This window comes from Hemiscyllium ocellatum, chromosome 11, assembly GCF_020745735.1.
Source record: "Hemiscyllium ocellatum isolate sHemOce1 chromosome 11, sHemOce1.pat.X.cur, whole genome shotgun sequence".
Taxonomy (NCBI): Eukaryota; Metazoa; Chordata; class Chondrichthyes; order Orectolobiformes; family Hemiscylliidae; genus Hemiscyllium; species Hemiscyllium ocellatum.
Genome location: NC_083411.1, coordinates 82,949,061 through 82,974,171, shown reverse-complemented (window position 1 = coordinate 82,974,171; position 25,111 = coordinate 82,949,061).

Here is a 25,111-nt window from a genome sequence, read left to right as displayed (position 1 = left end):
TCTGGTGGTGAGGGAGCAGCAGTGAAGGAGGCCCTGGACCTCCATGTCCTCGGAAGAGTGGTAGCGGGAGTTGAAATGTTGGGCCATGGGGCAGTGTGGTTGATTGGTGCGGGTGTCCCGGAGATGTTCCCTAAAGCGCTCTGCTAGGAGGCGTCCAGTCACCCAAATGTAGAGGAGACTGCATCGGGAGCAACAGTTACAATAAAATTTGTGGGCGGCATGGTGGCACAATGGTTCGCACTGCTGCCTCACAGCGCCTGAGACCCGGGTTCAATTCCCGACTCAGGCGACAGGCTGTGTGGAGTTTGCACGTTCTCCCCGTGTCTGCGTGGGTTTCCTCCGGGTGCTCCGGTTTCCTCCCACAATCCAAAGATGTGCGGGTCAGATGAATTGGCCATGCTAAATTGCCCGTAGTGTTAGGTAAGGGGTAAATGTAGGGGTATGGATGGGTTGCGCTTTGGCGGGTCAGTGTGGACTTGTTGGGCCGAAGGGCCTGTTTCCACACTGTAAGTAATCTAATCTAAAAAAAAAATGATATTGGTGGATGTGCAGGTAAAACTTTGATGGATGTGGAAGGCTCCTTTAGGGCCTTTTGAGAGAAGAACAAAGTCAATGTTTTGAGTCCAGGTTCTGAAGAAGAATCAGAATCTACTCCAAACATGAGCTATGTTTCTCTTTCTGCAGATGCTGCCAGATCTGTTCCGTTTCTTCAGCACTTCCCGCTCGTTTTGTTTAGATTTCCTGCATTCAACATATTCTTCTGTTGGTTAATGAGGCATGTTTGGTGAAATATGACTGCCACTAGGCCTCCCAGTGAGAACCCTTTCAAAAAAATGCAAAGCAACATGTACTTAACAGGCGGAAGTTTGCACTTTTTGGTTAAGTTTTAAGAAACATCTCCGAGCAGATGAGAGAGCTCGAGGAGTAGAGAGGGAATTGCAGAATTTGGGAGCAGATAGATGAAGGCTTGGCTGCCAATGATAGAATAATTAAAATTGGGGTACAGCTGCCTGGTTGTTATACATTTCAATTTAACTGTGATGTCTGGAGGTTGAAAATCACAATGGATAGTTAAATAGCTATGCCTTGCAGGCTATTATCTTTTAAAGAACTCGGTGTTCTCTATGTAACACATAAATTTCTTCTGCCATGGGAAAGTGATGATGACCAGAATCAAAATAGCAAAGCACAGTTTTAAAATGACCATTTCTGGGCACTATTATATCTCTCAAAATATTCTATGGAATCAATTCCACAATATTACTCAGCAACAAGCCAAGGCAGTGGCAACAACCTCACAACAATGAAATTGCCTTATTAATTGAGCACGACTTGACTATGCATCAAAATTCCTTTCTTTACTCATGGATCATTAGGAATTGACTAAAACGCTCAGGCAAGTGGAAAAAAATGGAAATAATTAATCGCAATACATAATACACCGGAGGACTCGAGCTGTTGTTTGAAATGATGCAGTGGGGATACCAGCCAGTGATCAAAGACACAAGGGAAGAAAAAAAAGGAGGAATGAAAAAAAGAGACAGAGATAAAAAAGCAAAGGTGGGAAGAAATAATTGGTGTTTGTACTCTGTCCATTTACAACTTAGTGGCTGCTTTAAACATTTTACAAATAACTAAAGAATTTAAAAGTGTTGTAATGTAGGAAATGCAGCAATTTCTGTACAATAATCTGTTTCACAGATATTGATTGGAGGATAAATATTGGCCAGAACACCAGAAAAAAGACACTTCAACATCAACCAATACCATGAGATTATTAACATCTATTTTAAAGGACAGGTGAGGCATCAGTTTAATGGATCATTCAAAAAAAAACATTGCGTCCAAATAAAAGCATTCTCTCAATAGTGCACTGACGTGTCAATCTAGATTGATTGCTGAAGCCTCTGGTTGGGAGTTTAACTCTTTATTAAAACTAAGTGAGGATAAGTGAATCTTTTAAGTAAAAGGCTATACTTGCCTCCAATTAAAATGTAGTTAGCTAGTTTATATAAAAACAATAAGAAATCAATTACAAGTTTTGTTTTGGGTGAAAGGAAAATATTGTTTATTATTCACTAACCCTGTGAAAAACAATAAAGATGCAACATCAAGCATACATACGCAGGTAAAGTTGAAAAAGGTAACGTCCATTTCAAAAAGATGACAGGAAATTACAATTTAAAGACTCTAGAGTGTCATTGAGATGTAAGGGTTTGAACCCGAGATCACAGCTGTGTAACTGATGGCTTGTAGCCTTAGCAAAAAACAATTTAAAAGCCCTTAAAAGAAAACAAAAAGAAACATTTTAGAGTTTTTATTGTTCTGGTGTCTCTGTTTAATCATCTCAGTCATCTGTTGTTTTTCCTTCTTGAGAGAAATAGTTTTCTCCAGCTAGTTCCAATCGTAAATCCATCTTCCCAGCTCTGCCAAAAGCAGGTCCCTGAAATACAGCAATTAGTATATTCCAATTTCTAACTTGCTTATTTCATGTTTTGCTGACTGGAAGTGATGTACTTCATTTCCAATATATCAAAAATGTCACACAGGCATAAAACAAAAAGACCGTTTCTCCCTCCTGACCATTTTCTCCATTTGCAGCTGAGACAATTTCATTTATTCTACAACTAAAGCAAATAGTATTGGAGAAACCCAGCAGGCCTGGCAGCATCCGTAGAGTGAAGGACAGGTTTAGCATTTGGAGCTCAGTAGCAGTTTGTCAGAACTTTATTTTAGGGCTCACTTATTCATAAAGTCCCAACAGTGTGGAAACAGGCCGTTTGGCCCAACACATCCACACTGAAATCTGAAGAGTAACCCACCCAGACCCATTCCCCTAACTAATGCATCTAACCTACACATCCCTGAACACAATAGGCGTGGCCAATTCACCTGACCTGCACATCTTTGTACTGTGGGAGGAAACCAGAGCACCCAGAGGAGACGCACGCAAATACAGGGGGAATGTGCAAACTCCACACAGATAGTTGCCCGAGGCTGGAATTGAACCCGTGTTCCTGATGTTGTGAGGCAGCATTGCTAACCACTGAACCACCGTGCCACCCAGCTTTTTATTCTATGCTGGTTTCATGAAACTCGGCTAATCTGTGACAGGGGACGGCTGTCGTCACTTGAAGCCAGTGTTTTTATTTTCCTTTTTAGAACCACTTTAATCCAGATATTTTTGAATTAACTTATTCAGAAATATTTTCACACATTTTTGAGGCAGTTGGGACTTGAAACTGGCCCTCCTGATTCAGAGGTAGGGACACTTCCTCTGCACCACAAGAACCCTAACCACTTTAGTCCATGAAGTTCCCAGATATTAAAATCAGATGACAGCATTTACAAATTGATAGTTTATATTTTATCACTCCACTGTTAACACAGAGGTGAAATGTTATTATTGTGCCACGTTAACGACCAATAGTAGAACAATAAAAATAATTCCTGCAAATTGTCCCAGTCAGGTTTGATCAAGAATAACAGTGGCCTGTAGTGAGATGTACAGCAGAATCATTTGGGAAGTTCCAAGAATCTCTCCTCCATACTAGAGGTGTCTCACTCCAGCTTTTTTGCTTTTGACATTCAGCAGAGTGATTTTATCACAAGGCGAGTTACCAATTAATTGGGATTATTGCATGCTAATTTCCTTGTTCATGATCCAATTCTTCTCTGTACTATTCAGGTTACTCTGTTATCAAATCCGCCAAACAAATCAGATGTCGAGAAAACTCAACATGGTAACTGGAGTGGATGGGAGGCAGACTCAGCCCATCACTTCCACTATCAGCTTCCATATTACAATCAAACTGCATGTCAGGTTACATCCAGGGGCAGAAACAGCATGCAGACCTCATTTACAACACTGGCATCTGGCATGTGCCAATCCCTCACACCATCGTGCCACCTCTCTGATACACTGTTTTGTAAGCACTGTTATGCACTGGCAACCCACATTGAAAGGGTACAGCAGGGATATTTTGTGCACACTGATAGGCTCCCAGCTCACAGATTTGACAGGCTGTTCCCATTTGCTCCCTTACTGCTCTCTCACTTAGTGCCTGCCTGCAGACTCACAATATCTATGCTTTACATCAACCCGCAATACAATGCCCATGAACACACTGGCACTTCAACCAGAGCCAAAGGCTATCAGTAATGCCATACTGCTCTTTAGTACAGACCCTTAGAATAGCAGCTTGTTGTGCTTATCAATAGGAGCTTGTACAGGGCAGAAGAAAATATTGATAAATGGCACACCAAGATGTCAGTTTAATATCTGCATCATGCCTACATGGCAACCCCCACCCACTTCCACAAAGACCAGTCTACATCTTCCACAGTCCTCTACTCTGCTCCACCAGGACCCATGTCACCGGTACATTAAACCTACATTCTACATCAGTTAGAGGGTTGTAAAATGATATTATGAGCCATGAACGTAGAGGGTATCTCTGCACCCTAAGGACTCATCCTTATAAGTCAACTGGACTGTCAAGTACAGCAGTAGGCTGAGAATCCTCCAGGATATAGGAGTCAGGCCAGCTTGTAGATGAGCACACACAATCAGGAAGCAGGAACAGTGATCACATTAACCAGTTGGAGCCCTTCCTACAGCGTTGTGATATGGCTGACTCAAGGCAATATTTATCCAGTCAATGGCATCCCGATACCTGGGGGGAGCCAGGCCAGCTCTCGAATCCTACTGCCCTTGTCTTCAGGAAACAGAAACAGAATGAACTGGCGTGATCTACCTGTCATACATAGATCACTCGCTGCTCTGATGTATTTGTGGGTGCATGACTGAGAGATTCCACACAGATGACCTGTTGGACACTGGAAGGTAGTCAGTCATACAACAGTTCAAAATGACTGTCACCTACACAGCCACTGGTCTCCCCCTCCTACAATCCTGCAGCCCATTCCAGCATCTGGCTTCATTCCTTCACAGTGTCCCAGGAGGTATGGAGTCTTCACAGACACTATGCTTTACACATGGAGGAAATGGAGTCAAGGCTGAAAAGTTAGGACCTCCTGTCAACTCCACACAACCTGAGGGGCACTGCAGCAGCAGTGGTAGGTGCCCTTCAGCCTCCACAACTGCCTGTTGTTGTTTCTAGGTTTTCCCTCAGCCCTGGTCCTCCTGTAACTGGCTTTGTCTTCTCGAGAAGACAATCACAGTGACCAAACTCCAAACACCAGCTGGGTACAGAGCTCCTGATGGTACTGACCTATGTTGGGACATGAGGACTGGAAGATATTCTTAAGTTTCAGTAAATTCATTGATGGCCTGCCATACAAAAGAGAGCTGCACTCTGTACATTGAGACATGAGCTGCTTCGATAACGCCTCCATCATTCATTCAGCTTCAGCTTCAGCGTGTGCAGCAACTTGGTGAAGGTGCTGTGCTGGCTGAATGACAACACATTACATCAAAAAGGGGACTGCCTGCTGTGCTCCAATCCAATTCCCATCACAGATCCAATCATTTAACCTTTCATTGCATTCAGTGAAGACCATCGTTAAACTTATGCTGTCGATGATGAAGTGATGATTTCCAACTCCCACAGCACCTTTGGAAATTGCACGATTGTTCGTTTGTATTTGGCCAGCATTGGCCTCTTTTTAACTCATTACTGCTAATGTCAGTGTTGCCAAGATGCTAATGTTCAATTTGAAGTCATCAATAGCAGAATTCAAATCATCTTTACCACTATTTGAACTCCAAGCCCCACATGCACTCTGCGTGCATTGTAATTGGACAATGAAAAGATTGCCAAACGAATGTAGCTGAGATTTGCAAATACCTTATTCAAGTATTTGCTCCTTCCATGTCCCGGTGTCCAGCGTAGATGAATGCCTTACTTTTGCCCATCAAACTGACCCTAACTCTGTCCACCCTGGGCATTATCTCAGTCAATTTCCAGTTATATTTTGCATCTGGAGAATTACCAGCAATGCAAGGAACAGAGCTTGAAGCAAACACTGGAAGCACTGTGTTAGTACCTCCCCAGAATCTCCATGTCCCCTTTTAACCTGTGCTCCCAGACAAGCTATTTCCACTACCATCCCTCAAACTCCTGTCCCTCATGTAGACAGCCACCACATTGAACTTGGCCTCCACCTGCCATCCTTGCTGCCTGACCCCCGATATTACACTAAACGATACCCACCTTGCTCCTTTACACTCCCCCTGTGGAAAACTTCAGGGTTGTCACTGTCATTGACCCATCATTCTTAGCGTATCATATCCCCCAATGTTGTTCTGCCAACCCCGCCCCCCCACCCCCACCCCCAACCACATACATCTTAGGTCCCACAGCCCTCACAGTCATTGTTCCCACTTCTACAAAAACCTCTGTTTTCCCTCATCTCAATCATGACTCCCTCAACCTTTTTAGCAGTGAGTCGCACCAGTGCCCTTAACAGGCATTCCCTTTGTCTGTGTGCACTTTGCACATTCTCCCTGTGTCTGCGTGGGTTTCCTCCAGGTGCCCGGTTTCATCCCCCAGTCCAAAGATGTGCGGGTTAGTTGAATTGGCCATGCTAAATTGCCCGTAATGTTCAGGGATGTGTAGGTTAGTTGTATTAGTCAGGGATAAATGCATGGTGGGGGAATGGGCCTGGGTGGTTTGCCCTGTGGAGGGTTGATGTGTGGACTTGTTGGGCTGAAGGGCCTGTTTCCACACTGTAGGGATTCTATGATTAACTGGTACAGAAAGGCCCAGATATTATGAGTATGTAGGTATGTGTGCTCATTGAGTGAGCACTAATAGAGCGAGGGAGCAGCCCTGAGATGTAGCCTACTCTATTCCCTAAGTTGCATGCACAAAATGTCCCAGCACAGCCTTTCAATACTAACAACTGGTGCATTCTGCAATGCAAGTCTGTGCTTCCCGAGTGGCTGCAAGTGTTTGGGAGCGATGGCTAACCGCTCATAGACAAAGTCTGTTTATGAAGGGTGCATATAGCTAGCACCCATCGTTCCTGCTCTGAGATGCTGTTTTGGGCTGAACAACATAGAAATTGGTTGCAGCTAACAGTAAGCTGAACTCTCCAGATACTAGCTCTGACATCAATGTTGAGATGGTAGTGACTTCCATGCTGGTAAGATGTAAAATGAGCTATAATCCCACTCAGTTGGCAACTCATCACTGCCTGACCAGAAATGCACATGCCACTCAACAAAAGCATATAAAATGCAGTGATTTGCTCTTGGCGTCAATGTTGGTCTCATCAGACTTCTCCTGTCATTCAAACACAAATCTCAACATTACCATGTCAGTCAGACCTCTATCTGATTCTTACAATTCTGATAAAGGTATAGTTTCTTCTCATAACATCCTTTTTGTTCCCAAATCTGGTTTGATAATCACTCCTGCTAAGCACCTTGGGATACTTTGCTGCACAGAAAGCCCAAATAATTACAAAATGATGTTGTTGGTAAATTTAGATGCAGCGGTGATACCTTCGTTTTATAATTCTGCCATTACTGCCTGCATTTTTGTAACCTTGCTGTCAAACCCAATTACTAATTGATAACAAAATCTTTAAGGAAGTTAAAGGTTTCTGGTGAAAATAGTCGACTGCATTTTAATTGAGGAAAAGTAAAGTCAGATGCTCAAAAGATCTTTAATTTCTGTTATGGTCAATTGGAGAGGTTAAAAGAAAGGTCATTCTTCCTCATCTGTTTGAAACTGCCAGTTGACTTTCTCAGACTCTGTTAAATCAAATCAGTTGAAGTTGCAAAAGTTGCAGTAAGTACAATGAATAGATTGCTGATTTTTGTATCAATTCCCTGTAATCAACTGATATTCTATCAAGTATTCAATTATTTCAGGGAAGAGTCAATCTTTACTTTATGAATCAGCAGATATCTGACAAAGAATAACAGACTGTTGAGCTTTTCCTCATTTTAAGTTCTGAAAGGTTGAGAGAAATAAAATTGTCTCGTATTTCTGACACCACATATACATCCCATACAGGTATATGGAACTCGCTATTGCTTCTCCACCAATCAACTCCTTCAGTAAAAGCATTTCGAGTCATAGAGTCATAGAGATGTACAGCACGGAAACGGACCCTTCGGTCCAACCCATCCATGCCGACCAGATATCCCAACCCAATCTATTCCCTCCTGCCAGCACCAGCCCATATTCCTCCAAACCCTTCCTATTCATATACCCATCCAAAAAAACATACGATTGAAGCTTCAGTAGAATAAGAATTCAAGCTTGAAGCTGACCAGTTACATATGTAGATACTTGACTCCACTAACTATTGCAACCATCAAAATATTTATGTAACATCCAAGGTTTGTATGAGGTGTGGCTTATCTTATACATCAAGACTGTGTTCAGCATGTTGTGTCATATGCAAGCCACGTCCTCCTAGAGGACGTTGGACTAAAATATGTCAGGTATCTAATCACCCAGAGAAACCTAAAGTGCAACACTATTCTCCACAGCATCTTGTGAAGAAAAGCCAAACAAGGAACAATGCCAAAGAAGCTTCCAATACTCTATCAATGGAAGCACATTAATGCGTTTCAAAAGGAAGCTGCAAATTCACAGCTTGCAGATCACAGTCAGACAGGATATGTAGGAAATGTTAACCACAGAGATGCTGTTGAAAAAAAAACTGAAAGCTTTACCTCTGTTCAAGTGATATATACCAAAAGGAATGGACAACATGCACAAGTGCAACTGTAAGTATAATATACATCTTACACATAATGCACTCAGGAAATGGCACAGCATAGTACAGTACACTCATGATAAGCTAATGGCTTACAATGGGGCCTACATCCTACGCATTGTCATTATCCATTTTAAATGTCAACACAGATCATTAAGATAAACATCTGAAACATTGCACTCATCAGGACAATTTGCAAGAATGTGATTTCAAGGATAAAACCAACAATTACACTGCTTGAGAGCTGATTGATTGTCAAGTGGACTCTGATTGGTAGAGGCATTGCTATTTAGACTGCACTCATTATCACTGATTGACAGTTAAGTACCTGGCTTTGTTAAAGAAATAACAATTCACATCTATGACAAATGAAACACACTCATTCACGGTGATTGATAGCATACAATGACAGAACAAAGAGTGAAGATATACAGCCAAGTCTTGATAAATGCATAAGAACTGGAACTGGTGGTACTGCATATCCATCAAGACATTATCTGAATGCATAGAGAGAACATCGTTGTACAAACTTATTGGAAAAAGAAGGTTCCATTCTTCAAAGGAAAAGGGATATACTAGCATGATTATATGGAAAACATAACTTTAACACAGTTACAACATAACACAACATATTCCAGGACAAAAGTAACCACCACATTTTCAGTCATGCTATCTGTGTAATCAAGACTATATGGTGACCAGTCATGTCTTCTTTTCAAACACAATATACAGCAACATCTCTAAGCACAGTCCAAGCCTGTACTGATATATGTCTATGCTATTGTAGCTGTACAAATAATTAGTGTCATTCAAGTTCGAGTCATCTGATTCAACAAAAACATGGTCTTTGTGGCATATGATACATAAGCTAATGGCTAGACAACTGCAGGGCATATCATTAATGACTTGACAGGTGAATATCAATTTTTGGGACACTTTTCCTGTCTTGCACTTCACTCACATTCAGTTTACTTCCCTGCTGCCAGCTTTCACACAAAAAAGGGATTTTTCATATAGTTCCAACCTAGACATTTCATGATGAGAAAGAGGAACAGCAACAGCCTTAGTTGTCTTATTATCAGCCAGATGCCACTGTTCAGTCTGGGGTTAAGGACGGTGAGGGGGAGATACATAAAATATCGATCCAAGTAGGAGAGCTGCCAAATACTGGGATCCATAGGCATTGAATCACCTCACTCGACTCATTTGAACACCAGTGCCTCATAGGACTCACATTTTCATGGCAGGTCATTGCTGGTCCATGAGTCATCTGAGATCAACACCTCCCTTCCAGTACACCAGTCAGCCATTTATTGTCAGTCACTATTAAGGTGCCTGTCATTGGAATACAAATTTCTTCACCCACAAGACTCTGTTCCTTCCTAAGGTTATATATTTTTTCCAGTTAGAGAGCATTCTTTGTGCATTAGAATTGACTAATGCGGAATGAGAAGTGTCTGTGACATACAAGCACTAGAGGGCAATAGGATAAAGATGAGATTGTGTGTTGGCTGCTCGGATTCAGCATTTAGGGTTCTACAGTACATAACTAGCAGGGTGGCTGCCCCTTCATTTTATTGCTAAACTCAAATTACTTGACATCATTTGACACTTCATTTAATATATCACTCTCCTCATAGACTGATTCTCTAACAAATACTGTGGTGGAATTACCTGAGCTTTTTTATTCTCTTTTCTATCCTGCCTGAAAACTCTATATCCAGAAAGTTTGAGCTGTCATCCTTGCCATAATCTTCTATTTTGGCAGTGACATCATACTTTGCGTCCATCTGTGCCCTTTGCTCATAAGATTCATTTGCAATATTCCTTTGTGTGTACATACATACCTTTTAATATTGCCAAATTCCTGTGCTACACACGTAATCTTTGCTTCCCCTGGATTTCAAAGTCACTCAGTAAATTTTGGCTACCCTTTTTCCCTAGTCCAAGTACACATTAGGAATTCCATTCCCTGCCCAAGCAACCCCAACAGAAACAACAAATTGTTTTGCAAGGATACTTATCCCTGTGCTGTACAGGCGTCGACTTTCCCTCCTTCCCCAAACTGGTCCCAGTGCCCCAAAAATCTGATGCTGACCGTTCTATGCCAGACTTTCAATCATGTGTTCAATTGTTCAATTCTATGCTCGTTAGTATGTGGAACTGACAATGATCATGAAGCTGCTGCTTTAGAAATTCTACCTTTCAATCTTTCAAATCGCAGAGGAGTCGAGGTCCGAGTGATATTATCGCTACACTATTAATCCAGAAACTCAGCTAATAATCTGGAGACCCAGGTTTGGATCCTGCACAGATGGTGGACTCTAAATGCATTAAAATTAAAAATCTGCTGATGACCATGAAATCATTGCATATGATAAATGCTAGCCAGCCAGTGATACCCACATTCCTGATGAAGGGCTTTTGCCTGAAACGTCGATTTTGCTGCTCCTCAGATGCTGCCTGAACTGCTGTGCTTTTCCAGCACCACTATAATCTAAAATCCACATTCCACAGGTGAGTAACAAAACAAAAAGGTTCTCTGAAATCTGCTTTCAGGATCTTATCCCTATTTCTACTAAAGTCATTTGTACCAACTCAGACTGAAACCCTGATGGTCACTTCCCTATTGAAAAATGTTCTGTTGCTGCTGGAATTTTTTATTCAGTTCTAGTCATCACTTGACAGGAATGAAATCATTTCTTGAAAGAGAACACAAAGGAGATTTACAAGAATGTTGCCAGGGCTTGAATGTTACAAATATGAGTAAAGGTTTGATAGGCTAGAATTGTTTTTCTCAGAAGAGGGAAGGCACAGGGATATCTTAATTGGGATGTACAAAGTAATGACAGATACATTAAATAGAAAAAAAACTGTTTCCCCTAATGGAGAAGTCAATTACCAAGAAGGCAGCATTAAGGTGATTAAGGCAAGTGAAAAATAACATTTTCAACCAGAACGTGGAGGGTGTCTGCGAGTCACTGCCTAGCTGGCTGGTGGAAACAGAAACCCTCAACCCATTTAAAAGAAGTACCTAAAGTGCACGGCTACAGACAAGATGCTAGAAGGTGGGCTTAGAATGGGCAGATAGTTTTGTTTTGTTTCCCCACCACACACAAAGAGAAAAAGCAAGAAACAGTCTTAAAGTCAAGTGTTTCTGTTATTTTCCTGTTCCCTCCCTTTGCATTGCACACTAAATATACAATGCCCTCCAATCCATTTGCTAAAAGTGAACAAAAATGCTTGAGGTTGAGTACAAATGCAACTAACATCAATTATCTTTACTGCTGCACAATGTGAACAGCAACTGCATTCATTTAGAAAGGCAATGTAAAAAAAAATACAGATTTTGTCTGCGGATTCATACATTTTAAAAAATTACTTGTGCGAGTTATTTTTAAACCTACAGTTTGGTGGTGAAGGAACATACTTGCCACATGGTAGTGATGCTGACACAATAAAATAAATTGAAGCATTAAACATTCCTGGAGCCATCATGCATTATTTTTTATGCAGGCATTTCAGAGTATCACAGTGCTTGATTCTTTCTTTGTTTCCATAATTGAGGCTTTGTCAAGGCTTATATCAGGGAGTGGGATAATTTATTTCGAAGATATTCCAGATGACAAGTGCTGAAATACTGGAGGAAAACTGGCCGAGAATATTTACATTAAAAGAGTCATGTTTTATTTGAGCCATATATGTAGTTTATTCTTATGCACTTTGCATTGTTGAAGCAGTATTTAATCTAATTTGTTTGAGTTTGGTTATTTGGCACCATGATGACCTCCCAGAGAGTGACACTGCAGTGAGGGGTGTGGGGTATATCAGAAGGTTCCAGTCTTCTGATTTTATTTGAGCCATGTTGACTTTGCTAATGTTAGCTGCGATTAATCTCAGCATCTCTGAATCACCCAGAATGCCTCCTACTTGTGGCCATCAATGATGTCAATGGGAAAGAGTGGGCTTTCCTATGATCCTGCCTTGCCCACCCTGGCAGTTAAAGTCCCTATAATACTAAGTGTAAGGTTTAGATGCTGCCCACTTGATTCAGATATCTTGTGGAAATCTATCCCACAGTTGAGGTCAGTTAAAAGCAAAATACTGCAAATGGTGGAAATCTGAAATTAAAAAAAAAGAAATGCTTCAGAAATTCATCACATCTGACAGAATTTGTGGTGAGAGATACAGGGTTAACATTTTGAATCCATGAATCTCCTTCAAAGCTGTTCTGGTGAAAGATAAGAAGCATCAGGAATAAACAATAACTAATGCTAAACTGTATTAAAAGATGTCACAAGCAGAATAAACCAACTGGTGGACAATCTCCTTCTGTATTGTCAGTTGCTGCAGCTTTAAACCAATCTATGTTTTGTAGTACGTGTTGGATTTTCTGCAGGAATGCCATTGCTCTTATCATCTAACTGCTTGAAAGTGATATAAAGCATTATCAATTATTTGTCTTTCTTAAGTTTACACGTAGATAAACACCGGATTCATTCTGGAATGGATGATCTGATATTAACAATTCCAAAATACTGAAGGTATTTTTTTCAACAAATAAAATGCTTTGAGTAGCTTTTTTCTCTATAAATATTTAATCATACCTTTCTTGTTAGACTATTCCATGAACAATGCACTTTGGCTCTACCAAGGGAAACAATATTCTCTGATGTCTATGACGATTATACAAACCACTTTGAATTTAAACTTATTAAATTTTGCATTACAAACAGATACAGAGAAAGATAAAAGTCCAGGGAGTTGGATCTACAGTGGTCTATCAATTATGCATTCCTGAGTCAGGGCAATTTACAATGGTCTTAGCCCACGCTATATATTCTGCAGGCTGTCATTGAGTTAAGCAGCAAAGAAAGTTTTATTCATTGTACCTCTTTCTTAGTACCTTTAAATTGCATTTTAGGGAAAAAATGAATTAAAGAAAATGGAAAAGGAATAATTAAAATTGGATCACCCAATAACTATTTATTAACAAAATGCACAAAAATTAGTTTATTTTTTGCATCAGGCTACTCTGTTCAATGAAAAAATTAACAATAAAATGATGACTAAATAATTGTAGGAATTCAAACCAAAATATAATTGTGCTTACTGAAGTACTTGATTCCCAAATTCAGATGAACACTTACAGCTGAGTTAAAAAAAAATTATCTTCTAATTTTCTATCCATCTACTCTCTTCCTGTTCAATCAATGTAATTTGTACCAAGCGCAATTCTACAGCAGGCAAAATTCTCTGTTTGTTACCCTCACGCAAGTTATTCACATAAAAGCCTAAACAATAGAGAGAAATGGTACCATATTATACAAGACACAACATTAGAATGTCTCGGAGCATTTTACAGCTAATGGAGTGTATTGGAAGTCTAGGGTCTCTTGTAATGAAGAAAAAAACCAGTAGCCAATTCTCAGAAAGCGGGGTACCACAGGTTGCAATGATATAACTAACCTGATAATTAATTTTTGTGATGTTGAAATAAATGTTGATAAGGAAATCAGCCCAGATAGTGAATGATTACCAATTGTTCAACTACAGGATCATTATATCTAACTACATGTCACTGGATTACGGAAGGTTGGATCCAGAACCATTTTGTTTTTGCCTGTCAATCATGCATGCACGTTAAAAATAGCGTTTATTTTTCTATTTTCCCTCAATTAGCCAAAGGTAGCACTGATATAGAATATGAATGTGACTTAGGACTTTGGCATAAAGATTTTACTCTGATATAATTTAATAATTCCTAACCAAATGAGTAATGAGACTAGTTGAGATAGCAATTGTCAATGCATGTCGTAAGTTCACATTCCCAAAGTTACTGCACTTCACTAATGTTAATAAAAGTATTTTTCATTGAGGAGCAGAGGATCTTCAGCTGATTGAAACACTTGGCTGCACTTTATGTTTTAATTAATTCCCTGATCCCTTATTCATAAATAACACTTGCTGAACTGCAAATTAACATATCAAAAAGGGGGGGAACCTCCAATTTATGAAAATGAATAAACATCGACTTTGGCAACTTGTCATTTGTCTTGCTGTATGCAAAAATACAAATGATTGATTTGACTTTTAAATCATTAGACCAGAACAAACTCACTTTTGCATTAATTGACATATTTTGTCTATTTAAATCTTCTTCATTTAGTAATACAGTACTGTAATATAAGTATCAAAAATAACATGACCATTGCATTTAACTTGGCCCTTACTTGTTCTGACTAACCTGTGTGACATGTATCACTTTATTGAACAATACATTTTGGAATCGTGTTTATTCCGGTTACAGGCTATGGTATATTGAAGATAAGATACAGAGACTTTCGTATATCAATGACCTAAAGTACATTAAAGATTTGTTATACTTTGAGATAGAGAGGACTGCAGATGCTGGAGAGTCAGGGTCGAAAAGGGTGACGCTGGAAAAGCACAGCAGGTCAGGCAGAATCTGAGGTCAGGGACATAAGCCCTTTATCATTAGTTTGTTTATTTTACTTTGTCTACTAACTTGTGTTTCCTGCATTTTAATTCACCTGTTTCACTGAACAAAATTACTCTTAAGCTGATTTTCTAATTTGTTATTGCACTGCAGTTAAATAATTTGATTATGTTTTTAAAGACACTCACAGTAACAAAATAGTTCATTAATTTGAATCTCAGCAGGTTTCAGACAGGTATGTAACAGAGTATCTATAAACACAACCAAAGCTCTGGTTTGATACCCAGTGTCTTTAATTCCCAGGCCAAATTCAAAACTGATAATCCAACTCATTATGGGTCAGAACCCCTTCCATTAATAAGAAGGATTGATTGCTGGGTGGTCTGTGATGTTGTAACTAGGAAGAGAGACAGGGTGAATCTATAGTAAAAAAGCCCAAAGCTTTCATTATATTGTCCAGGAAAGCATGATGGCATCATAGGGTCCAGGCATAAATTAGTTTAAAAAAGGAACCTTTACAAAAAAAAAGTAGGCAGCGCATGATTCTTTTGATTGCAAAAGGTAATAGTTCTGAGATGGCTAATGTTAGACACTGCATTAAAGTTTACTCAAACTGATGACATCATAAAGAGTTATGTGTGGAAAGACAGAACATCTTTAGATCTTATAGAGTGAAGATTTATATCCACACATCTCCCAATAGTCGGAATAACAATATTTAATTTATTCAGATAATGTTGCACATGAAAGTTATCATGCAATAAAGCACATCTGTTTAAGAAAAATGCCTCTTCATATTAAGATGCACGCATATTTTTTTCTGTCTACCACTGTACACTAAGTAGGCCTTTAGAATCAGTCAAGGAAAGAAGATGTGGCATCAAACACATCACAATACAATAGGTTTTGCCAAGTGATCAGCTGAGCAGTTTAAGAGCAGGAGTGGTCAGCTCTTGGTAACTCCAGTTCATTTTACAGGCAAATACAAACCAGAAAGGTCCACTTTCATTATCTTGTCTGCTCTTGGACTGCTGTACAATTGACCTTAGTGTGTCTGAGGGAGGAAGTCAGATGTTCACTTCAGATTGTTGTCTAGGAGCCCAGCTGAAAAGTTCTGTCGTGTGGAAGGCTGGTTTGGACTAGATCAAACTGGGTGGTGAGCTTAAAAGCTTAGCAACCTTAGCTTTGCTAACAATTGTTAATTGGGTGAGGTAACAGTGGGCAACCAGCAGCTGTGAAACTGTACTTCAGCCAATTGTCTGTGACTCCACAAAAGCAGAGAGTAAAAAAACTGAAAAGGATACTCTAAGGACTTTTGCATATTTCATTTTGGAGAAAAGATTCATTGAGTCTGATCTTGTGAGTGCATCTGATCTTGTATCTTTTGCATCCCTAGTAATACTTCAAAGACTAATATGCCATAATGTAACTATCTGCAGGTATAGTGGAACTCATTTAAGCTCGAATTTAAAGTCAAAGGAGCTATTAGAAGAACATAAAACTTGTTAGCATTGCCACTAAGGTCTTCCATTGCCTCAAGTCTGAAATATAATTGGATAATATAATCTTATATGTGTCATGCCTTTTATTCTCTTGATCTGATTTGTAAAATCCATCATCTGATTTTTGCAGCATATTGTACTGAAAATCTTATATATTTTAATAGACATGCTACATGTAATTTATTGTTAGTCCTGATTTTTCTCAGCTACAGGTCAAATATAATGGCAAATGACTGCATGAATTATAAGTTAAAATCTACTATGAAACCAGCAGAATGTTTCCAGACAGCAAGCTCGAGCTATTGACCTGAAAGTTCACTCAACAATACTGCCCCACGCTACAACCTGACAAGCTTTCTGTGCATTTTCCTTTTTGAATAGCTTTCACAATGTTTTCTATGCACTGACTACTTTCTCTTGCTGATTTCCATTTAATTGGATTTATTTTGATTTTCCTACAAGCTTGTTAAAATATTTTCAGCTCATATTCAAAAATCTCCTTGACAATATAAAAAAGGCTAAGTAGATCACACAGAAATTCTCATCAACAGTAATTTAAATGAAGAATAACTCAAGTCCAGAAGCTGGTGGATGTTTAGAGATTGTTTCAATTGCTATGCCCAGTGAAATGGTAAATGACCAACGTGGTCTCTCTTTCATCTTTTATTTTGAGGGATTTCTCGCAAGTTCTGCTGAGGCGCGCTCTACTTTTTCTTTTAAATTAGAAGATAACTCATAAATTAGTCAGTCTTTTAACTGAAGTTACAGTAATATAAAATAATATTTTTGAATCACATTAATTTTTCTGTATTGAATATTGTCACAAATGTGTATTTATAATATTATAGATTTTGTAACAAATTGTGATCTCCTTTATTAAATAGACACACATCACCTGAAACGAAATGACCAATGCCACCTGAACTCTCTTTTGGATTCAACTACAGACAGCCAAATAGAGGAACCAGGCTATTTGTCTAAAAAAAATCTCACAAAAAGATGTTTGAAATGCAAGGTACTTCCACAAGGGAAAACATATTCTCATTGTCAATGTTTTCCACAGAGTTTCTTTCTTAATTCTGTAAATGTTGAGGAATGACAGCCACAGAGATGTAGGTTGAGACATGTATTTGTTAATTAACTCAGCAAAAAGATAATGGGTGAGACTATACACCAGACCTGGGATAACCCAATCCCTAAAATGGAAAGCATTATTCAATATTTTCAGGACGCAACCATGTTCTGCTTTGAACAGTTTTGTTGCAGAGACCTCAGGAAAAACTGAAAAGACAATTCCAGGCCACAGCTCTCACCTGAATTAACAGAGAACATCATGCAAGAGTTGAATTTTTTTCTCCATCACAAGAAGTTACAAAGTTAGGTGTCCAGAAATAAACCATGTTCTGCTGAAAATGATGCTGGACAGTTTTTAAGTGTCATGCTGGCAGAGACTCGGTCCCTGAAGTTGCTTAACATGCTGCATTCACATACAAAAACAGACTGGGGCCAATTGACATTACAGCTGCTGAACAAAGCTCTTCAATTTCAACTTTTCCAACTCCAAACAACCAACCCTTCAACTACACGCTGCAGGGAGACAGAAGGACTGCAGATGCCGAAAGTCAGATTCAATAGGTGTGAAGCTGGAAGAGCACCAAAGATCAGACAGCATCCAAGGAGCAGGAAGGTCAATGTTTCAGGCCAAAACCCTTTGTCAGGGCAACCTGATGAAGGGTTTTGGCCCAAAACATCGACTTTCCTGCTCCTTGGATGCTGTCTGACTGCTGTGCTCTTCCGACTTCACAACTAAATGTTACATTTCTGCAACAGAATCTTCTGAAAGAATCGAACTGAATTTTATCTTTATAGTATCTTTATCCTTTACTGTCAGTAATCCTTTATTCATAAAGTAATAAATTAACATTATTATTTAGTCTTAAGAAGCTTACAGCAGTGTTTTATAATAATTTATCACTTATATCGTTTTAGGGTAAAGATTTAACACTCAAGTTAAAAGGCAGCTGTATACATACATAATTTCTTGGCTCACTGACCATTTCAAAAAAACACCTTTTTGTCTAGTCAAGACAACACCTCAACCACCTCAGTCTATCTTTGCAGCAGTTTCTCAGGGTAGTCTTTGTGTTTTAACTTTCCTCAGTTGTACCACAAATGACCTTCCCTCCAATAGAAGATCAGAAGTGGGGATGTTCACTGGTGATTACATAACATTCAGTGGAACTTGCAATTCCTCAGATACTGAAATATTCCATGTCCAAATACAACAAGATCTGAACAACATCCAGATTTGTGCTGACAAGTGACGATTAACATTCACTACACAAGTTAATGTTAATTTCAAAGCAGTGAGCATCTAACTATCACCCCTTGATGATCAGTGGAATTAGCATAACTCAATCATGCACGGTCAACATCTTGGACATTGCCATTGACCAGAAACTGAATTGGACCAGCTGCATAAATACTGTTGCTACATTAGCACATCAGAGGCTAGGAATTCTGTGGTGAGTAAATCATCTCTTGGCTCCCCAGTCCCTGTCTACTATCTACAAGGGTAAAGTCAGGGGTGTAATGACATACACCCCACCTGATGAGTACAGTTGCAAAAAAAAATCACACTGTCCAGGATATATATCCCCATCCATTACCTTCAACACTTACTCCCTTATCATCAATGCATGGTAACAGTAGATTGTGTCATCTATAGGATGCACTGTAGTAATTCACCAAGGCTCCTCTGACAACAGCTTCTGAAACTGTGCCTGCTCCACCTAGAAAGATGAGAACAGCATTCCCCTCCAAGCCTCACGTGGTCTTGACTTGTAATTGTATTGCCATTCCTTCTTTGTCACTGGATCAAAATTCTGAAACCCTCCTTAACAACGCTGTGGGTGTCCTGACATCCCAAGGAGTGCAGTCGTCCTGGAATGCTGCTCACCACCACATTCTCCAGGGTGATTAGGAATGGGTAGCAAATGTTGACTTAGTCTGCATTACCCATGTCCCATGACCAAATAACAAAAATATTTTTCTAATTTTGATACGAAGTGAAACTTGATTATGAGTTCAGTTCAGGTTTTGTAGTCATTTACAATGGGTTTTGATTTAAACAAGTGAAACTTCAAGCTGCAGTTTAATGGAGAATTAGAAGAATTAATTGACAATAATGACTCGGAAATTATTTTTGCAATGAAAATTCGTACATGGTATATAATGCGTCTGGAATGTCTGCCTCAAACAAGTTAGCTTGAAATCAAACTGTGGTCCTTATAAACACAGTTCTGGCATGCTCTGTGCACTGATCAAGCACCAGTCAATCACTCTGATGCAACTCAACAGTCTGCACTTGGCAGAATTGATCTGCAGATAAGTCCTAAGAGAAAGGTGTGAATCTGGATCAATGATATTGCTGTGAGGCCAGTAGAAACCTTATTGCTCTTTGTCACTTCACATGAGCACAAAATTAAAAAAAAATCTTTTCCTCAATGGCCTCCAAAGTCTCTGCCAAATTGGCTTGCAAGGTGCTTAAACAAGTGCCTGAAGCCCTGCTTAGTGTATCTGAAAACCCAAATGCCTATGCAATGTAAGTGTTGTACACTCTAATTCATCAGCTGACAAGTGCCCAGATTACATCTGTCATTTGCAACCAGAAAGAGCATTGATGCCTTAACTTACAAGGTCAAGCATAGAATATGAATTCCCTGATTGGGGCTGTTAATCTAGTCCAATCATGGAACCCTGTTTGATAGCAACATGAATGTCAGACATTTTGTTCAGTCTGAGAGCTGGCTCTGAGGGAGCTGGACCAGTGTCAAGGATGCTTTGCATGTACATAATGGGTGACTTGGTGATGGGATACCAGCCTCTGTGGAGTTTTGTCAGTGACAATGAGAGAAAACCATGCTTCTGATGAAATTTGCTTGCAACAGTCACCTTTGTGTTGGGGTAAGCGTTTCTACCATCAAGCCATTATTTGGGAAGCTTGATTCATTCTATCGAGCCAACGAAAACTGGGCCCAGTATGTGGCAAGAATATGTTATTTTTTTCAGGACAAATGACTTTGGGCTAGATGAAAAGCAATGAAAAATTCCCCTGATAGCTTGTGGACTGGCAGCTTTTTCAGATATGAGGATCCTAACTTTCCCTGAGGCATCAGATATCAAAACCGTTCAAGAGTTGACGGATTTTGTTAAGGACTATTGCTACGCCAAGCCTTCTCTAATTCTGAGACACTATCAGTTTTACTCAGCAATTCAAGAAACAGAGGAATCCATTACAGGATCTTTGACTGGGTTATGATGACCGGCAGAGATTGTGATTTTGGTTTAACCCTTAGTAAGATGCTGAAAGCCTCCTGCTTGTCTACCTTGGATTAATAATGTAAGCATGCAAAAGTGCCTACTAACTGAAATTCAACTGGACTTCAAAGAGGCGCTACAACTGGCTTTATCATTGGAGTTACAGGGCATTCTGATGGTTGTGGACACTCTCACCAGTCTGACTGAGCTTTCCGGAACACCACTTGAGTGAAAGTATTCGTACAGCCTCACGCAGGACAGATCCCGCACAGAGGGACTCAAGGTCAGCCCACAACAAAACCCCAAAACAAAGCCAAGCCTTGGATTAAAATGTTCTTCAGGATCCAGGACGGCAAACTATTGTTGTTACTGCTTTTATGTGGAGCAAAAGAGTCCCACTAGGTCTAAATTAAATAAGAGAATGTATAGGCTGGCATCCAGGAGATTGCATACCCTGGAAAGTCCACCTAAATTTGGTTTGGAACAGGTTAAATTGATTAGCAACCTCCAAATCAGAACCAATCAAAATAAACATCTGATTAAATGGTCATCTAATTCTAATGGAGGTCAACACTGGCAAAGCCATTTTACTGATCACAGAACCAGTCTTGGGCAAAATTTGCTCTGAACTCCAACCCTTAAGTTTGTGAAAGATCTCGACTAGACTGAGAACCTGTACTAGTCTAATGAGAAGTAGCTGGTTCAGTTACCACTGATTGTAGTAAAAGGGTCTAGCCCAAGCCTGATAGGATGAAATTGGTTGAGAAAGATTCATCTAGATTGGCTCAATGTGTTTCAGTTAGAAAGTGGTTGCCTGAGTGAAGTGTTAATTAAATACGAAAGTTTTTCAGGAAGATCCAGGGACTACCAAAGGAGCCACAGCTACCTTACAGGCAAACAAAGAGGCAGAAATCAAGAAGGTTGGAAAGCGAAGGAATCATCAAACCAGTGCAATTTGCAGAATGGGCAGCATTGGTCATACTGATGGATTGGTTTGACTCTGTGGGGATTTTAAACAAACTGTAAACTACTGTTCACAGCTGGATAAATACCCAGCTGGGGTATTGTCAGCCTGTGCAATTTTTCTGTTGACAATGAAGAAGATTTTACAAGGCCTACCCCATGTCTCCATTTAGCTAGATGATGTGCTAGTAACAGAGAAGTCAACAAGGAGCTCTGAGAGAAATTGGACATGGTCCTTAGATATTTCTCCCAGGCGGGCATATGCCTTAGAAGGGAACAATGTGTGTTCCAGCCCCCCAAGTGATCTACTTGGGTTGCAGTGTTGGCAAGACCAGATTACAACCGTTGGAAGATAGAGGGCAATCAAAGGTGCCCCGGCTTCCATATCTGTACCAGAGCTTACGTCTTTCCTTGGGTTGGTGAATTAAAATGGAAAGTTCATACGTAACATGGCCTCCATCCTGGCACCTCTGCATCAATTGCAAAAAAGGGTTCAACCTTGGAAATGGTCACATAGCCAAGCCATAGCTTGCAGGGAAGTGAAGAAAGAGCTATCATCTTCTAAGATGTTGGTACACTTTGATCCCAAGTGAGGTGTGGCATTGATACAAAGCCTTATCATATGACATTAGGATAGTAATAGCTCATAGATGACTCAATAGAGAAGTGCCCAGTAGCGTTTGCATCCAGGACTTTGGCGAATACAGAACATAAATACATCCAGATAGAAATGAAGGTTTGGCAAACATATTTGGAGTCAGGAAGTTCTACCAATAACTTTACAGACATAAATTGATACTAATAATGGTCCACAAACCCCTGCAACATCTTCTGAAAGAAGACAAGGCAGTGCTGTCCATAGCTTCAGGCCAAATTCAGCAGTGGGCTTGAATATTAAGTGTGTATAACTAATGTTGGAACAGCATCCAGGCGGGTCAACTAACAAATGTGGATGCATTGAGCCACCTCCTGCTGATACACCATCATTAGCACCACCACCATAATGGTTTTAAACTTCCTGGACACACTTCCAGTCACAGCTGACAGTATCAGACTTTGGATGCAGAAAGATGCAGCCTTGGCAAAACTGAAACAGCTGCTGGCCATGGGAAAAACCAAAGGACTATCACAATCAGATGGATTTGTTTTTGGATCCAAAGAGACCAGAGAACAATAGAGATAGGCATGTTATTATGGTGAGGAGAAAGTGAGGACTGCAGATGCTGGAGATCAGAGCTGAAAATGTGCTGCTGGAAAAGCGCAGCAGGTCAGGCAGCATCCAAGGAACAGGAAATTTGACGTTTCGGGCATAAGCCCTTCATCAGGATCAGGTCGAATTTCCTGTTCCTTGGATGCTGCCTGACCTGTTGGGCTTTTCCAGCAACACATTTTCAGCCATGTTATTATGGTGAGCAAAGGTCATTGCCCGAAACAAGCGGAACTCTACCAGGGCTATCTAGACGTTTCCAAATTGAAGATGCTGTTGAGAAGTAATGACTGGTGGTCAGGATTGGATGTAGACATAGCTGCCCAAGGTGTCAACAAGAAGAAAAATTAATGCCAGCAGGTCCGGGTAAACTCTGGATTCAGTTGCATGTTGACAATGCAGGTCCTTTTATGGGCTCAATGTTCTTAGTCATTATGGGCACCCACTCAAAGTGGCTGGTCGTGCGTAGATTTCAATTAACAAACATAGGAACAAACCGTGCATGGACTCCTGGAAATGTCAGTCAAATTTAACAGCCCAGTGTTTATCAGCAGGGAAGTAGAGTATTTCCTAAAGTGAAAAGGAATTCAACATATAAGGACATCTCTATACCATACATCATCCAATCGTCTGGAAGAAACAGTAGTCCAAACTTTGAAGGCTGACTTAAAGAAACAGCCCACAGCTTCACAAAATACCAAACTGGCTCAGTTGCTATTTAGTTTTACAGGACACTCCAGGCGCAGGAGGTGAACTATTGTGTATTATATATCACCCATATTAGAGGCAGAGTTGGAGGAACCTGACCTGAGGGGAGGGATATGGGGATTGTAATGAGGTCAGGCAGGTAAACCCTCACAGAATATGAGTTTCCTGAATGGTGCTGTCACTCTGGTCCAATCAGGGAACCCTGGCTGACATGTAAGAGCAGGAGTGTCAGAAGTTCTATTCACTCTGAGAGCTGGCTCTGAGGGAATTGGATCAGTGTCAAGGAATCTCCACATATAGGGTGACTAGGTGACAACAGCTATTTAACCCATGATTAATATAATTTCACAAATGAAATTACAGTCTGAATAAGCAAAGTTGTGCTAGCTTGGGCTGCTCACAGCATCATGTTTTGATTTGATTTACTCGTATTCATGTAATATTAAGTTTATGGTTTGGAATTTCCTAAAGTTAAAAGCAAGAGAAGAAAACAGGCATCTGAGATCAGACTGAACTTCCTTATGGTTGGGATATCTGATTGACATGGATGGGTTGGACCGAAAGGTCTGTTTCCATGCTGTCCATCTCTATGACGATGACTATGACTAAATTAAAGGATTGAGAAATAAAAGATACAAGGATTGAGAACTAAGTTCATATTGGAGTGTGTTAACTCTGTACTAAGTCACATTGTGGAAGATGAAATAAAGGGAGGGAAAGAAAATAGAGATCAGGAGTGATCAATGAAATGTCAAATGCCTTCATTTTGTGAATTTTACATTTTAAACAGCTGTAAAAAATGGGGTCTTGATGAAATGAAACTCCAAAGCTTATTTTTCAGTCAGAGATATTGACTATCAGTATTTTATAATTATCTCATCAGTAATTTTTTTTTTACAATTGAAATAGTAAAACTTTCTGTGGTAAGTTTAATTTATATTGACTGGGCAACAATAAAACTTTTAACTATTCAATGCATTTCAAAGGTGAGGCATGATGGGGAGGTGCCAGTGTTGGACTGGCATGGACAAAGTTAAAAATCACACAACACCAGGCTATAGTCCAACAGATTTAATTGGAAGCACACTAACTTTCGAGGCACTGCCTCTTTATCAGGTGGTTATGGAGCAGGACCAGAAAACAGAATTTCTAACAAAAGAGTTACAGTATCATGGAGTTGCAATGATATATGAAACAAACTTAAATGAAGTCTTGCATCTTTTAGGATGGAATATTCTGTTTAAAATCTGA